Genomic DNA, 17,627 nt, shown 5'->3' on the forward strand with positions numbered 1-17,627 from the left:
GACGGAAGCCAATCATGCACATTACTTCACGCCTGGAGTTGGCAAAAAGACATGTGAAATACTCTGTGTTCATGCTATGGGGATGCTTTTCAGCAGCAGGGACTAGGAGACTGGTAATGATAGAGGGAACAATGAATGGAGCCAAATACAGGCAAATCGTGGATAAGAACCTGCTTCACGGTGCAGAAGACCTTTGACTAGGGCAAAGACTTACGTTCAAACAGGAAAATGACCCCAAGCATACAGCCAAAGCAACGCTGGAATGACTTCAAAAGGAGAATGTGAAAGTCCTTGAGTGGCCCAGCCAATGCCCACACTTGAATTCCATTGAAAATCTGTGGAAAGACGTGCTGTTCACCGTCGCTCCCCATCTAACTTAACAGCACTTAAGAAAATCTGCAAGGAAGAATGGGAGAAAATCCCCAAATTCAGATGTGAGAAGATGATACAGACATACCCAAAACGACTCTAAGCTGTAATCGCCAGGAAAGGGGCTTCTACAAAGTAGAGAATGACCGATAATCGGCCCGAGCTGATATATCAGACTAGAATAGCAAATCCAATGTTTCCATTGATCATCCTTGAGATGTTTCTACAACTTGATTGGAGTCCACATGTGGTACCGGCTATCTGCCCTTCTCTGTCAGCTTTGCCAATAGTCCCTCTACATTCCAAATCCAATGTTTCCATTGATCATCCTTGACATGTTTCTACAACTTGATTGGAGTCCACATGTGGTACCGGCTATCTGCCCTTCTCTGTCGGCTTTGCCAATAGTCCCTCTACATTCCAAATCCAATGTTTCCATTGATCATCCTTGACATGTTTCTACAACTTGATTGGAGTCCACATGTGGTACCGGCTATCTGCTGGAGGAGGAAATAGAGCCGTGCACCTGGTGATTGAAACCGTGCATCTGGTAACCCAAGAGGAAATAGATCCGTGCACCTGTGTAATCTTTGCTATGTGGTGTTAGCTAGCTAGCTATCTATTTGAGCTACTATGCTAGCTACAGTAGCTGGCTAGATAAACATGGTGCTAAGATATGAAATACCTAAAAAGCCAACTTAGCTGGTTATGAATGCACCATTTTCAGCAACGATCCATCTCACTTGTGGTGTAATGTTAGCCATTTACTACTAGAGTGTGCTCATCTGACCAGCCGCAATCGCATCCGTAAATTGAAGGTTGATGGTCAGATGAGATGATTGTTGTAATAGGGAAAGAAGGACGTGTTTTAAAATTCCTAAATAAAGCTTGAATTTAGGTTTATATAAGCATCACCTTGCATGTTTATTGACCAAGAAAGCTGAAGATCAGGAATAGATGGCGCTTGTACGCGTTCTCAAACAACGGGCAGATTTGAGTCATTCAAACTGAACCTTCGTTTAATCTTTTTTTTCTACACTCGCTCCCATTGTTAGATATTATGCAGATGTATGACTTCGTAGAAAATGTCATTGCCATTATCATAGTAGCCAACGGTTGTATATACAGTGCATTCGGAAAGTATTCAGACCCTTTGACTTTTTCCACATTTTACATTACAGCCCTATTCTAAAATTAATTCATTAAATAAAAAAATCCTGCATCAATCTACACACAATACCCCATAATGAAAAGGCAAAAACAGGTTTTGAAAAATGTTTGAAAAATTATTCAAAATAAAAAACTGAAATACCATATTACATAAGTATTCAGACCATATGCTAAGAGACTAGAAATTGAGTTCAGGTGCATCCTGTTTCCATTGATCATCCTTGATATGGTTCTACAACTTGATTGGAGTCCACCTGTGGTCAATTCAATTGATTGGACATGATTTGAAAGGGTACACACCTGTCCATATTAGGTCCCACAGTTGACAGTGCATGTCAGAGCAAAAACTTGTTGTCTGTAGAGCTCCGAGACAGGATTGTGTCGAGGCACAGATCTGGGGAAGGGTGCCAAAACATTTCTGCAGCATTGAAGGTTCCCAAGAACACAGTAGCCTCCAATATTCTTAAAGGGAAGAAGTTTGGAACCACCAAACCTCAGCCTAGAGCTGGCTGCCCAGCCAAACTGATCAGGGGAGAAGGACCTTGGTCAGGGTGAGCAAGAATCCGATGGTCACTCTGACAGAGCTCTAGAGTTCCTCTGTGGAGGAACCATCTCTGTGGAGGACAACCATCTCTGCAGCACTCCACCAATTAGGCCAGACATAAGCCACTCCTCAGTAAGAGGCACATGACACCCCATTTGGAGTTTGCCAAAAGGCACCTAAAGATTCTCAGACCATGAGAAACAAGTTTCTCTGGTTTGATGAAACCAAGATTGAACTCTTTGGCCTGAATGCCAAGCGTCAGGTCTGTAGTAAACCTTGCACCATCCTTATGGTGAAGCATGGTGGTGGCAGCATCATGCTGTGGGGATGTTTTTCAGCGGCAGGGAGGGAGAGACTAATAGTCAGGATCGAGGCAAAGATGAACGGAGCAAAGTATAGAGAGATCCTTGATGAAAACCTGCTTCCGAGTGCTCAGGTCCACAGACTGGGGGGGAAGGTTCATCTTCCAATAGGACAACAAACCTAAGCACACAGCCAAGACAATGCAGGAGTGGCTTCGGGACAAGTCTCTGAATGTCTTTGAGTGGCCCAGCCAGAGCCCGGACTTGAACCCGATCAGACATCTTTGGAGAGACCTGAAAATAGCTGTGCAGCAACGCTCCCCATCCAAGCTGACAGAGCTTGAGATGATCGTCAGTGAAGAATGGGAGAAACTCCACAAATACAGGTGTGCCAAGCTTGTAGCGTCATACCCAAGAAGACTCAAGGCTGTAATCGCTACCAAAGGTACTTCAACAGAGTAAAGTGTTTGAATAATTATGTAAATGTGATATTTCATTTTTTTTTATATAAATTAAAAAACAGTTTTTGTTTTGCCATTATGGGATATCGTGTGTAGAAAAAAAAACAATAAAATATATTTTTTAGTAAAGCTGTAACGTAACAAAATGTGGAAAAAGTCAAAGGGTCTGAATACTTTCCCGAAGGCACTGTAATGAACGCACGTCTGTCTATGTGAAGGCTTGAGACAGCACTGATTCTAGTTAGAGATTTTGATTGGAGTCAACACAAGTATGCAGGAATATGATTTGTTTTTCCATTGCAGATGGCTGAAAAGAGAAGTCAAAGTGTAGTGTGAGACCATTTCATTCAACCAACACAAGGAGTGACACTGTGTAATTCATGTCATGAGAGAGTCAGCGTGGGATTGGCAACAGCGAAAAGTAAAAACACCACAATTATGTGATACCATCTGAAGAGTCAATACCCTGCTTTGTTTGATGCAGCAGACAGAAAAGAGGAGAAAAAAAATACAACTCCACCCACTCTTCCACAGATGAGACAAGCAGAGTGGCAGAAGTTGAACAACAGTTCCAAAAACATGAACAAAGTGATAACCGGGATGATGGCTACAGACAACCAGCCCTTTAGGGTTGTTTCAAGTGTAGTCTTCAAGCGTGTAATGGCCACCGCCAAACCTAAATGGACCCTGAACAGTGAAAAATTATACCGCACAGAGATGATGCCCAGCATCCACAGGAAGGTACTAAAGGAGATCAAAGCTCTGCTGTCTCCAAGTAACGCAGGCCAGTACTTGTCCTTCACCACTGGCTGCTGGTCAGGAACAACCAAGTCACTTTGACATGTACTTTCATTGACAACAGATGGATACTCCAGCAAGTGTTCCTAAATGCCAAAGCAATAGATGACTTGGATACTGCCGAGTACATCAGTCAGATGTTCCTGAGCATGCTGGATGAATGGGGCAACGATGGCTTCACCCACCAGAGGGCAGTGATGAACATCATTGCAATGCTGAAATCCTGTGCAACCCATTCAATACTAGCCAAAAAGCACCACTCTGATATCCAGGACATTGGCCTTCCTGAACTAAGGGATCATTCAAGCCTGCTCCACTCGGTGGAACACCACCCTCCATATGCTGGAGAGATCGCCAGGAACAGAAGAGGGCTCTTAACCTCTTCGCGGTAGAGAATGGAGGGTTCACAAGCCTAATCACTGATCAATGGAGCCTCGTGGCAAAACTAGTGGAAACACTGACACCGATAGAGGAGGTTACACTAGAGACGAACCACCACAAGTCCTCCCCCTCCTGCATCATTCCAAGTGTTAAAGATGCTCTCCAAAGATGACGTTCCCTAGGATAATGAGGATAATGGGGCTAATGAAAATAATAGGGATAATGAGGGTAATGTGGCAGGAGATGATGGAGAGCCTGATGAGATGGTTCTCCAGTGTGGAGGAGGTGAAATGTGAGGTTCTTGCTTGTCTCTTAGACCTTCGTTATAAGAGCCACCTTTTCTCCTCTGTGAATACTTTAACCAAGGCCAAGGAACGGCTTAAAAGAAGAGCTTGACCAAGGAGAGTCGGCTGCAACATGGGAGGAAGGAGAGAACGAGGCAGAGACGGAGAAAGAGACAAGAGAGGAGACACTAGGGGATATGGAGAAACGGGAGGAAATCAGGGACCCAAAATTGCCATGGAGAGAACAGGGTCAGTCTCGTCGGGGTCTCATTGACAGAATGTACCAAACTCTACTCGGACCCCAACACCCATCGGCATTGGGATTCCGGTATTGAAGTTGCCTGAACTGAAAGATGAAGATCCATCTATGTCACAGGATTGAGTTAAGGTTAGAGGTCGACCGATTAATCGGCATGGCCGATTAATTAGGGCCGATTTCAAGATTTCATAGCAATCGGTAATCTGCATTTTTGCACGCCGATTATGGACGATTACATTGCACGAGGAGACTGTGTGGCAGGCTGACCACAAGTTACGCGAGTGCAGCAAGGAGCCAAAGTAAGTTGTTAGCTAGCATTAAACTTATCTTATAAAAAACAATCAATGTTAACCTAATCACTAGTTAACTACACATGGTTGATGATATTACTAGTTTAACTAGCTTGTCCTGCGTTGAAAATAATCAATGCAGTTTCTGTTCATTTATCATCGAATCACAGCCTACTTCTCCAAACGGGTGATGATTTAACAAGCACATTCGCGAAAAAAGCACTGTCGCTGCGCCAATGTACCTAACCATAAACATCAATGCCTTTCTTAAAATCAATACACAAGTATATTTTTTAAAACTTGCATATTTAGTTGAAATAAATTCATGTTAGCAGGCAATATTAACTAGGGAATTCATGTCATGAGAGAGTATTATGTCACTTCTCTTGCGTTCTGTGCAAGCAGAGTCAGGGTATATGCAGCAGTTTGGGCTGCCTGGCTCGTTGCGAAATGTGTGAAGAACATTTCTTCCTAACAAAGACCGTAATTAATTAGCCAGAATTTTGCATAATTATGACACAACATTGAAGGTTGTGCAATGTAACAGCAATATTTAGACTTATGGATGCCACCCGTTCGATAAAATACGGAACGGTTCCGTATTTCACTGAAAGAATAAACGTTTTGTTTTTGAAATAATAGTTTCTGGATTTGACCATATTAATAACCTAAGGCTCGTATTTCTGTGTGTTTATTTTATTATAATTAAGTCTATGATTGATATTTGATAGACCAGTCCCGCTGAGCGGTGGTAGGCAGCAGCAGGCTTGTAAGCATTCATTCAAACAGCACTTTCATGCGTTTGCCATCAGCTCTTTGCAATGCTTGAAGCACAACGCTGTTTATGACTTCAAGTCTATCAACTCCCGAGATTAGGCTGGCAAATACTATAGTGCCTATAAGAACATCCAATAGTCAAAGGTATATGAAATACAAATGGTATAGAGAGAAATAGGTGATGTGGGAGTGCATCATTGAACAGGAGTCCCCTCCACGATCGACCAAAGCTGTTGTTACTTCAAAGCCCCTTGTCCGTTTCAGAGGTGTGTGAACCTTCACCCTTGGTCTTCCTGGAGGCTAATAACATCTGGGAAGAAGTGTGTGAACTTTCACCCTTGGTCTTCCTGGAGGCTAATAACATCTGGGAAGAGGTGTGTGAACCTTCACCCTTGGTCTTCCTGGAGGCTGAGCTAGCCACTGGGAAGAGGTGTGTGAACCTTCACCCTTGGTCTTCCTGGAGGCTAATAACATCTGGGAAGAGGTGTGTGAACCTTCACCCTTGGTCTTCCTGGAGGCTGAGCTAGCCACTGGGAAGAGGTGTGTGAACCTTCACCCTTGGTCTTCCTGGAGGCTAATAACATCTGGGAAGAGGTGTGTGAACCTTCACCCTTGGTCTTCCTGGAGGCTAAGCTAGCCACTGGGAAGAGGTGTGTGAACCTTCACCCTTGGTCTTCCTGGAGGCTAATAACATCTGGGAAGAGGTGTGTGAACCTTCATCCTTGGTCTTCCTGGAGGCTAATAACATCTGGGAAGAGGTGTGTGAACTTTCACCCTTGGTCTTCCTGGAGGCTAATAACATCTGGGAAGAGGTGTGTGAACTTTCACCCTTGGTCTTCCTGGAGGCTGAGCTAGCCACTGTAAAGAAGTGTGTGTGTGTGTGTGTTCTCCCCTCTCTCTTCCCCTTCTTTACTTTTGCAATCCTCTGGCAGCACAGATGTTATTACTCAGTGGGGTCAGATGCAATCGTTTAATGCCACCCCTTCCAGCTCTCCTGTTGTCATAGCCATCCACAGGCTGAAGGCAGCAGATTCAGCAAGGACAAGGTCACTGGCACTGCTGCCTGTCCCTCTGTGCCGCACACAGGACAATACCATGCCCATCACACACCATAGCAATGATACCTTAAATCATCTCTTACACACGCACACACACACACACACACACACACACACACACACACACACACACACACACACACACACACACACACACACACACACACACACACACACACTATGGTAAACCACTGAACCCCCCTGTGTAGCTCAGGCTGAAAGAATGATCCAATCTCACACACAACACAGACACACACAAACAATTCACACTACTCATATCAGTATGGCACATTGTACTATATTAACAAGCCCATGTCACACACTCACAGAGTAATTCCATTGGTGACTAAAGTCTAAATTGTAGTCATTATCATGAAGGTGGTGAGACATGAGCTAAGCCATCAGGTGTATTTTAGACCACCAGTGTGTTGATGCAGAATCTATTTCAGAACAATAGAGTTTTCTGACTATTTGGTAATGCTCATCTTGGCCCCCGACACTTTGTGTTAATCTTTACAAAGTAAAACACTGATATAGTGATCAGAAGAGCACTCTTCCTTTAGTCTACCTCTGCTCCTCACAAAGACTGGCTATATGCCCATCACAGAGACAGAGGGGAAGAAGAAAGATTTTTTTGAGTTTCCATGGAAACTGTGTGGGCATCTCTGTCAAACAAGATTGCAAAATATATTTTTGTGTGTGTGTGTGTGTGTGTGTGTACGTAACAGAGAGTGTTGGGCGGGCTAGAAGAGAGAGAGCGTTGTTTGAAGAAATGGAGCCCAAGCTGTTGTGTAAGTGCTTCTGAGACGTGACATGGTGAAGTGGACATTTTCAAAGCCAGCCGCATCCAATGCAATAAATGTCCATTTAATTTATGTTCCTCCTGTCTGTCTGTCTGTACAGCGTGAAGCGCTGGACGTCTCTTAAATGTGCAGAGGACACTAGACTATAGGTTTCCCAATAATTTCTCCTTTCTCCTGAAGGGTAAGTTCACTACTTCCCACGAATCTCAAAATATTTTATTGGGGGAGGCATGGGCTAGTGGGAGTTTCCACCATATTTCTATGCCAGTCATTTCATTTAAAAAATGAAGGAGAGTGAACAAGTGCACACTTTGGGAGGAAGGAGAGATAATTGGGACCTGCAGTATATCAGGGCTTATGAACCACTATAGATTCAGCCACGGCCCGGATAATAAGGGGGCCGGGAACATAATTACAAATCATTTGTAGACTGCAAATTGACCACAAAGAGCCCAACAGATATATTTGAATAAAACAAGTCACGGATCCCTCCGGATCTTTCATTACGCACACCTGGCCCCTATTCCCAGTGATTAGTAATTGTATAAGTGTGCCCTTGGTTTACCAGTGTCCTGTCAATTATTGTTACAATGTCCGTTGGCGTATGTGAGTACTTGTGCTGTATGTTTTGGCTTTCGTGCCATTGTGGACAGCACAGATGATTACGGGTCTCGTCCCATGTGTTAATCATTGTGCGCGTGTGTTATTTATTCGAGGTACTCCTCTCTCTTTTGTTTGGGTTTCGACCCTGTGTTTTGTATAGTGTTTGTTTAGTCTACGTCCCCGAGCCTTTACACGGCACGCCATAATTTGGGTAAAGAAATTTTAAAAAACTATTACGCATTCCTGCGCCTGTCTCCCGAATAATTCATACTAACATGACAAAACATTATAATTTCAAACCTTGCTTACAGCTGTAGACGGTGAAATATATATCTCTATGCGTGGGATTAATTTGGAACAGACTTTCCCAAATTAAAATTTCTTGGATCTGATTTGATGGTGTTTTTACAGTATTTTATATCCAGAAATGTGTATACACTACCATTCAAAAGTTTGTGGTCACTGCTAGTCAGAGTTCCTCTGTCCAGTGTCTGTGGTCTTTTGCCCATCTTAATATTTTATTTTTATTGGCCAGTCTGAGATATGGCTGTTTCTTTGCAACTCTGCTAAGAAAGCCAGTGTCCCGCAGTCGACTCTTCACTGTTAATGTTGAGACTGGTGTTTGCGGATGTATTTAATGAAGCTGCCAGTTGAGAAGTTGTGAGGGTTCTGTTTCTCAAACTAGACACTCTAATGTACTTGTCCTCTTGCTCAGTTGTACTCCGGGGCCTCCCCTCCTATTTCTATTCTGGTTAGGGCCAGTTTGTGCTGTTCTGTGAAGGGAGTAGTACACAGCATTGTACAAGATCTTCAGTTTCTTGGCAATTTCTTGCATGGAATAGCTTTCATTTCTCAGAACAAGAATAGACTGACCAGTTTCAGAAGAAAGTTCTTTGTTTCTGGCCATTTTGAGCCTGTAATCAAACCCACAAATGCTGATACTCCAGATACTCAACTAGTCTAAAGAAGGCCAGTTGTATTACTTTGTTAATCAGGACAACAGTTTTCAGCTGTGCTAACATAATTGCAAAAGGGTTTTCTAATGATCAATTTGAAACCCTTTAAAATTATCAACTTGGATTAGCTAACACAACGTACCATTGGAACACAGGAGTGATGGTTGTTGATAATGGGCCTCTGTACGCCTATGTAGATATTCCATTTAAAAAATCTGCCGTTTCCAGCTACAATAGTCATTTACAACATTAACAATGTCTACACTGTGTTTCTGATCAATTTTATGTTATTTTAATGGACCAAAAATGTACTTATCCTTCAAGAACAAGGACATTTCTAAGTGACCCCAAACTTTTGAACGAAATATATATATATATAGTACCAGTCAAAAGTTTGGACACTCCTACTGATGAAAGAGTTTATATTAAATTCTACTATTTTCTACATTTCTGAATAATAGTGAAGACATCAAAATTATAAAATAACACATGGAATCATGTAGTAGCCAAAAAAGTGTTAAACATTTTAGATTTTAGATTCCTCAAAGTAGCCACCCTTTGCATTGATGACAGCTTTGCACACTCTTGGCATTTTCTCAACCAGCTTCACCTGGAATGCTTTTCCAACAGTCTGAAGGAGTTCCCATATATGCTGAGCACTTGTTGGCTGCTTTTCCTTCACTCTGCATTCCAACTCCCAAACCATTTAATTTGGTTGAGTTTGAGTGATTGTGGATGCCAGGTCATCTGGCCTCCACAGATGACCTGGCCTCCACATGCAGAGATCATCATCTACTCTGCATCTCACAAAGACAGTTAGAACCAAAAATCTCCAATTTGGACTCATCAGACCAAAGGACAGATTTCCACCAGTCTATTGTCCATTGCTCGTGTTTCTTGGCCCAAGCAAGTCTCCTCTTCATATTGGTGTCCTTTAGTTGTAGTTTCTTTGGAGCAATTCAACCATGAAGGCCTGATTCACACAGTCTCCTCTGAACAGTTGATGTTGAGATGTGTCTGTTACTTGAACTCTGTGAAGCATTTATTTGGGCTGCAATTTCTGAGGCTGGTAACTCTAATGAACTTATCCTCTGCAGCAGAGATAACTCTGGGTCTTCCTTTCCTGTGGCGGTCCTCATGAGAGCCAGTTTCATCGTAGCGTTTGATGGTTTTAGCGATTGCACTTGAAGAAACTTTCAAAGTTCTTGACATTTTCCGGATTGACTGACCTTCATGTCTTAAAGTAATGATGGACTGTCATTTGTCTTTGCTTATTTGAGCTGTTCTTGCCATAATATGGATTTGGTTTTTAATCAAATAGGGCCATCTTCTGTATACCACCCCTACCTTGACACAACACAACTGACACAAACATATGAAGAAGGAAATAAATTATACAAATTAACTTTTAACAAGGCACACCTGTTAATTGAAATGCATTGCAGGTGACTAACTAATGAAGCTGGTTGAGAGAACTCCAAGAGTGTGCAAAGCTGTCATCAAGGCAAAGGGTGGCTACTTTGAAGAATCTCAAATATATCATATTTTGATTTGTTTAACCCTTTTTTGGTTACTACAATGTAGAAAATAGTAAAAATAAAGAAACCGTAATGAGTAGGTGTGTCCAAACTTTTTACTGGTACTGTTTACACTGTAAAATAGACATATATATATATATATATATATATATATATATATGAACACACTAAACAAAAACATGAAATTATACACACAACATGTTAAGTGTTGGTCGCAAGTTTCATAAACTGAAATAAAAGATTCCAGAAATGTTTTATAGGAACAAAAAGCTTATTTCTCTCAAATGTTGTGCACACATTTGTTTACATTCCTGTTAGTGAGCATTTCTCCAAGATAATCAATCCACCTGACAGCTGTGGCATATCAAGAAAATTATTCAATGGCATGATCATTACACAGGTGCACCTTGTGCTGGGGACAATAAAAGGCCACTCTAAAATGTGCCGTTTTATCACATAACACAATGCCACTGATGTCTCATGTTTTTAGGGAGTGTGCAATTGGCATGCTGACTGCAGGAATGTCCACCAGAGCTGTTACCAGATAATTGAATGTTAATTTCTCTTCCATAAACCGCCTCCAACACCATTTGAGAGAATTTGGCAGTACATCCAACTGGCCTCACAAATGCAAACCACATGTATGGCATTGTGTGGTTTAGTGATTGTTATTTTGGGGGGAGGGGTTGAGGAGGAAGATTATTTAAGATACTGTTTGAGGAGGTAGGGTTTCAGATGTTTTCGGAAGATGGGCAGGAACTCTGCTGTCCTAGCTTCAGGGGGAAGCTGGTTCCACCACTGGGGTGCCAGGTCAGAGAAGAGCTTGGACTGGGGTGGGAGGGGAGGGCCAAGAGAACTGTGGTGTCAGAACGGAGTGCTCGGGTTGGAGTGTAGGGTTTGAGCATAGCCTGAAGGTAGGGAGGGGCAGTTCCTCTTGCTGTTCCATATGTAAGTACCATGGTCTTGTAGTTGATGCAAACTTTTACTGGAGGCCAGTGGAGTGTGCAGAGGAGCCATTAGTGACATTAGAGAACTTGGGAAGGTTTCTGCAGCATTCTGGATAAGTTGCAGGGGTTTGATGGCACAAGCGGGGAGCCCAGCCAACAACAAGTTGCAGTAGTCCAGACTGGAGGGGGACAAATGCCTGGATGAGGACCTGTGCCACTTTCTGTGTGAGGTTGGGTTGATCTCAACGGATGTTGTAGAGCATGAACCTCCAGGAGCGGGTCACTACTTTTATGTTTGCAGAGAACGACCGGGTGTTGTCCAGGGTCACGCCAAGGTTCTTTGCACTCTGGGAGGGCAACACTGTGGAGTTGTCAACCGTGATGGAGAGGTATTTGAGCAGGCAGGCCTTCCCCGGGAGGAAGAGCAGTTCAAGTTTGAGCAGTTGTCGATTTTGAGCTTGAGGTGGTGGGCCGATACCCAAGTTGAGATATCTGGCAGGCACACAGAGATGCATGTCGACACCTGGGTGTCAGAAGGGTGGAAGGAGAAAAGTAGTTGAGTGTCATCCGCATAGCAATGATAGGAGTGACCATGTGAGGATATGACAGAGCCAAGTGACTTGGTGTATGAAGAGGAAAGGGCCTAGAACCGAGCCTTGGGGACACCAGTAGTGAGAGTACGGGATGCAGACACAGATCCTCTCCACGTCACCTGGTAGGAGCTGTTTCCTGGGTAGGATGCATTCCAAGATGGTGCAGAGCCTGAGACACCCAGTCCTGAGAGCGTGGAGAGGGGGATCTGATTATTCACAGTGTCAAAGACAGCAGTTAGATCTAGGAGGATGAGAACATAGGAGAGATCGTCAGTTTTGGCAGTGCGGAGAGCCTCTGTGACACAGAGAAGAGCAGTCTCAGTTAGGTGACCGGTCTTGAAGCCCGACTGGTTATGGTCAAGAAGATCATTCTGAGAGAGATAATGAGAGAGTTGACCAGAGACAGCATGCTCAAGTGTTTTGGAAATAAAAGAAAGAAGGGATACAGGTCCATAGTTTTTGACGTCAGATAAGTTGAGTGTTGGTTTCTGGAGGAGAGGAGTAACTCGGGCCATTTTGAAGTCAGAGGGGACGGAGCCAGTAGTCAGGGATGAGTTGATGAGGGATGTGAGAAGGTGTGAGAAGCGAGAAGGGGATGGGGTCGAGCGTGCAGGTTGAGGGTGGCCAGACCTTACTAGACGCAGGATGTCATCTGGAGAGAGAGGGGAGAAAGCGGGTTAAGACGTAGGGTAGTTCTGTGTGAGTGAGACCAGTGGGCTAGAATGAGTAAATGAGTAGTGGATGTGGTCAAACCTTTTCACCTTTTTTTCTAAGCGGTTGACAAAGTTGTTTGCAGAGACGGAGGAGGGAGGGAGAGTTGGATTACAGAGGGAGAAGAAAGTGTGTTTAGGGTTGGAAGAAAAGGAGACAAAGTAGTGATTATCAACCTGGAGGTGGGTTGCAGTGGGATTAGTTGGGGGTGCAGCCTCTTGTAAAGATGAGGTCAAGCGTATTGCCTGCCTTGTGAGTTGGAGGGGATTGGGAAAGGGTGAGATCAAAACAGGCAAGGAGGGGAAAGAGAGAGCTGGAAATAAATTAATCGAAGGCAGACGTTGGGAGGTTGAAGTCGCCAAGTACGAATAGCGATGGGCCATCGTCAGGAAATTAGCTTATCAAGATGTCAAGCTCATTGAGGAACTCTCCAAAGGCACCTGTTGGGTGATAGATGACAATAATGTTTAAGCTTGTTTCAGCATGATAGTTCCCCATGTCGCAAGGATCTGTACACAATTCCTGGAAGTTGAAAATGTCCCAGCTCTTCCATGGCCTGCATACTCACCAGACATGTCACCTATTGAGCATGTTTTGGATGCTCTGGATCGACGTGTACGACAGCATGTTCCAATTCCTGCCAATATCCAGCAACTTCACACAGCCATTGAAGAGGAGTGGGACATTATTCCATAGGCCACAATTAACAGCCTGATCAACTCTATGTGAAGGAGATGTAAAAGGTGGTTCCACGAGATACTGACTGGTTTTCTGATCCACGCCCCTAATTTTTTTTAAGGTATCTGTGACCAACATATTTGTAGTTGTATTATTATGGATCCTCATCAGCTGCTACCAAGGCTACTCTTCCTGGGGTCCAGCAAAATTTACAATTTTAAAAACATTACAATACATTCACAGATTTCACAACACACTGTGTGCCCTGAGGCCCCTACTCCACCACTACCACATATCTACAGTACAAAATCCATGTGTACGTGTGTGTATAGTATGTACATAATCGTGTGTGTGTATTCATGTGTCTGTGCCTAGGTTTGTGTTGCTTCACAATCCCCACTGTTCCGTAAGGTGTATTTATATATATTTTTAAAATCAAATGTACTGCTTGCATCACTTGATATGGAATAGAGTTCCATGTAGCCATGGCTCTATGTAGTACTGTGTGCCTCCCATAGTCTGTTCTGGACTTGGGGACTGTGAAGAGACCTCTAGTGGCATGTCTTGTGGGGTATGCATGGGTGTCCAGGCTGTGCGCCCGTAGTTCAAACAGACAACTCGGTGCATTCAACATGTCAATACCTCTCATAAATACAAGTAGTGATGAAGTCATTCGCTCCTCCACTTTGAGCCAGGAGAGATTGACATACATATTACTAATATTAGCTCTCTGTGTACATCCAAGGGCCAGCCGTGCTGCCCTGTTCTGAACCAATTGCAACTAAGTCCCTTTCTGTGGCACCTGACCACACGTCTGTACAGTAGTCCAGGTGTGACAAAACTAGGACCTGTAAGACCTGCCTTGTTGACAGTGCTGTTAAGAAGGTAGAGTAGGTTCTTATCATGAACATACTTCTCCCCATCTTAGCTACTGTTGTATCAATATGTTTTGACCATGACAGTTTACAATCCAGGGTTACTCCAAGCTGTTTAGTCACCTTAACTTTCTCAATTATCACATTTATTGCAAGATGCCTAGAGTCTGCAAAGCTGTCATCAAGGCAAAGGGTGGCTACTTTAACGAAGCTAAAATATAAAATATATTTTGATTTGTTTAACACTTTTTGGTTACTACATGATTCCATATGTGTTATTAAATAGTGTTGATGTCTTCACTATTATTCTACAATGTATAAAATTAAGAAAAACCCTTGAATGAGTAGGTGTGTCCAAACTTTGACTGGTACTGTATATTTTGCTCAGAAAACGGTGGGACAAATTAAAGCACCTTTGGCCGCCAGTTGAGGAACCCTGCAGTTTATATGATATCCTTCATCCGGAGCTGTAGCAGCCATCCCAGTAGATTAAGGAGCAGCAGGTGTTTTTGCTGCTCCCTCCAGTCAAAGTCCATAGTACAAAGTCTATCCGGACAAACAGCATTTGTCACATGGGGGCTTGTGATTGGACATTGGCGTGGACATTGCCGGTGGCAGAGACCTGATTTGGGATCAACAGGGGGCCTGCTGAGAAGTATTCGTACATACTCAGAGGATGTTTAGACGACAGGTTGGTAGAAAGCCTAAAGTAAAGCCACAACCTATTAGTTCCATGGGTGATTAGTCAGTGACTGCGGGAGCAGCAGAAGTGTGGAGAAAGTAGTGCTGCGACAAGGGTATTTGATCAAGACTAAGGAGCAAGCGGGTGAAAGACTTGCTGTTTCAACGCCGCTCTCACTCCCACCGCCTCTCTGCATCATCATTAGCAGAAGCCTAATTAACCTCTGTTCAAAATTAAGGGAAAGCGCAACAATGTGTTGTTTGTGTCATAGCTTTCTTTGTGGGATATAATTATGCTGCTTCTAAGGAGAATTCAAGAAAAGGGTCATATCCTCCATCTTGATATTATCCGCTCACTGCTGTAGAAGAAGTTTTGGACTGGGAGGAAGACGCTGAGATGTTGGACTGGGAGGAAGACGCTGAGATGTTGGACTGGATGACCGTGCTATGTAGTGTTTCTCAAAAAAGAAATATGTTAGTAAGAAATAATGTGGTATATTGCTCAATTTCATTTCATTTTTTTATCAAAATATCAGAGATAAAATGTTCAGCTGCCCCTTTAAGTTTGGGAGGATACCATGGTAATGGGCCACTTGAGTCCTGTCATGTGTGTCTGTGGGATTTTGGATCTGACTAGGGCGTCTTTTCTCTATCAGTTGAAGCAGCAGACTCAAACTAATGTTGAAAAACAACCGAGCCTGTGAACATAACAATGTAAAAAGACAAGAAACACAAGACTTTCGAGTAAATTAGACCAACTTTATGCCTGTCCAAAAATGAATCCAGGCTGTGTTGCTGTGTGAGGTGGGATATAGAATGTGAGCTCAGCTTCCCTGCCAGGCTGTGTTGCTGCATGAGGTGGGATATAGAATGTGAGCTCAGCTCCCCTGCCAGGCAGTGTTGCTGTGTGAGGTGGGATATAGAATGTGAGCTCAGCTCCCCTGCCAGGCTGTGTTGCTGCATGAGGTGGGATATAGAATGTGAGCTCAGCTTCCCTGCCAGGCTGTGTTGCTGCATGAGGTGGGATATAGAATGTGAGCTCAGCTCCCCTGCCAGGCAGTGTTGCTGTGTGAGGTGGGATATAGAATGTGAGCTCAGCTCCCCTGCCAGGCAGTTTTGTGGCGTGAGGTGGGATATAGAATGTGAGCTCAGCTTCCCTACCAGGCAGTGTTGCTGCGTGAGGTGGGATATAGAATGTGAACTCAGCTTCCCTGCCAGGCTGTGTTGCTGCGTGAGGTGGGATATAGAATGTGAGCTCAGCTCCCCTGCCAGGCAGTGTTGCTGCGTGAGGTGGGATATAGAATGTGAGCTCAGCTTCCCTGCCAGGCAGTTTTGTGGCGTGAGGTGGGATATAGAATGTGAGCTCAGCTCCCCTGCCAGGCAGTGTTGCTGTGTGAGGTGGGATATAGAATGTGAGCTCAGCTCCCCTGCCAGGCTGTGTTGCTGCATGAGGTGGGATATAGAATGTGAGCTCAGCTTCCCTGCCAGGCTGTGTTGCTGCATGAGGTGGGATATAGAATGTGAGCTCAGCTCCCCTGCCAGGCAGTGTTGCTGTGTGAGGTGGGATATAGAATGTGAGCTCAGCTCCCCTGCCAGGCAGTTTTGTGGCGTGAGGTGGGATATAGAATGTGAGCTCAGCTTCCCTACCAGGCAGTGTTGCTGCGTGAGGTGGGATATAGAATGTGAACTCAGCTTCCCTGCCAGGCTGTGTTGCTGCGTGAGGTGGGATATAGAATGTGAGCTCAGCTCCCCTGCCAGGCAGTGTTGCTGCGTGAGGTGGGATATAGAATGTGAGCTCAGCTTCCCTGCCAGGCAGTTTTGTGGCGTGAGGTGGGATATAGAATGTGAGCTCAGCTCCCCTACCAGGCTGTGTTGCTGCGTGAGGTGGGATATCGAATGTGAGCTCAGCTCCCCTGCCAGGCAGTGTTGCTGCGTGAGGTGGGATATAGAATGTGAGCTCAGCTCCCCTGCCAGGCAGTGTTGCTGTGTGAGGTGGGATATAGAATGTGAGCTCAGCTTCCCTGCCAGGCTGTGTTGCTGCGTGAGGTGGGATATAGAATGTGAGCTCAGCTTCCCTGCCAGGCTGTGTTGCTGCGTGAGGTGGGATATAGAATGTGAGCTCAGCTCCCCTGCCAGGCTGTGTTGCTGCGTGAGGTGGGATATAGAATCAAATAAAATTTTATTTGTCATATACACATCGTTAGCAGATGTTAACTTCTTATGGGCAGGTGGGACGGTAGCGGCCAACATGTGAAATTGCAGAGAGCGAAATTCAAACTACAGAATTAAAAATATTTAACTTTCATAGAATCTAGTGTAAAATATCAAAAACAAAGCTTAACGTCTTGTTAATCCAGTCGCTGTGTCAGATTTCAAAAAGGTTTTACGGCGAAAGCACACCATGCGATTATCTGAGGACAGCTCCGTGCATACAAAAGCATGAAAAACATATTTCAACCAGGCAGGTGCGACACGAAAGTCAGAAATAGCGATATAATAAATGCCTTACCTCTGATGATCTTCTTCTGTTGGCACTCCAAAAGGTCCCA

This window comes from Oncorhynchus kisutch, linkage group LG4, assembly GCF_002021735.2.
Source record: "Oncorhynchus kisutch isolate 150728-3 linkage group LG4, Okis_V2, whole genome shotgun sequence".
Lineage (NCBI taxonomy): Eukaryota > Metazoa > Chordata > Actinopteri > Salmoniformes > Salmonidae > Oncorhynchus > Oncorhynchus kisutch.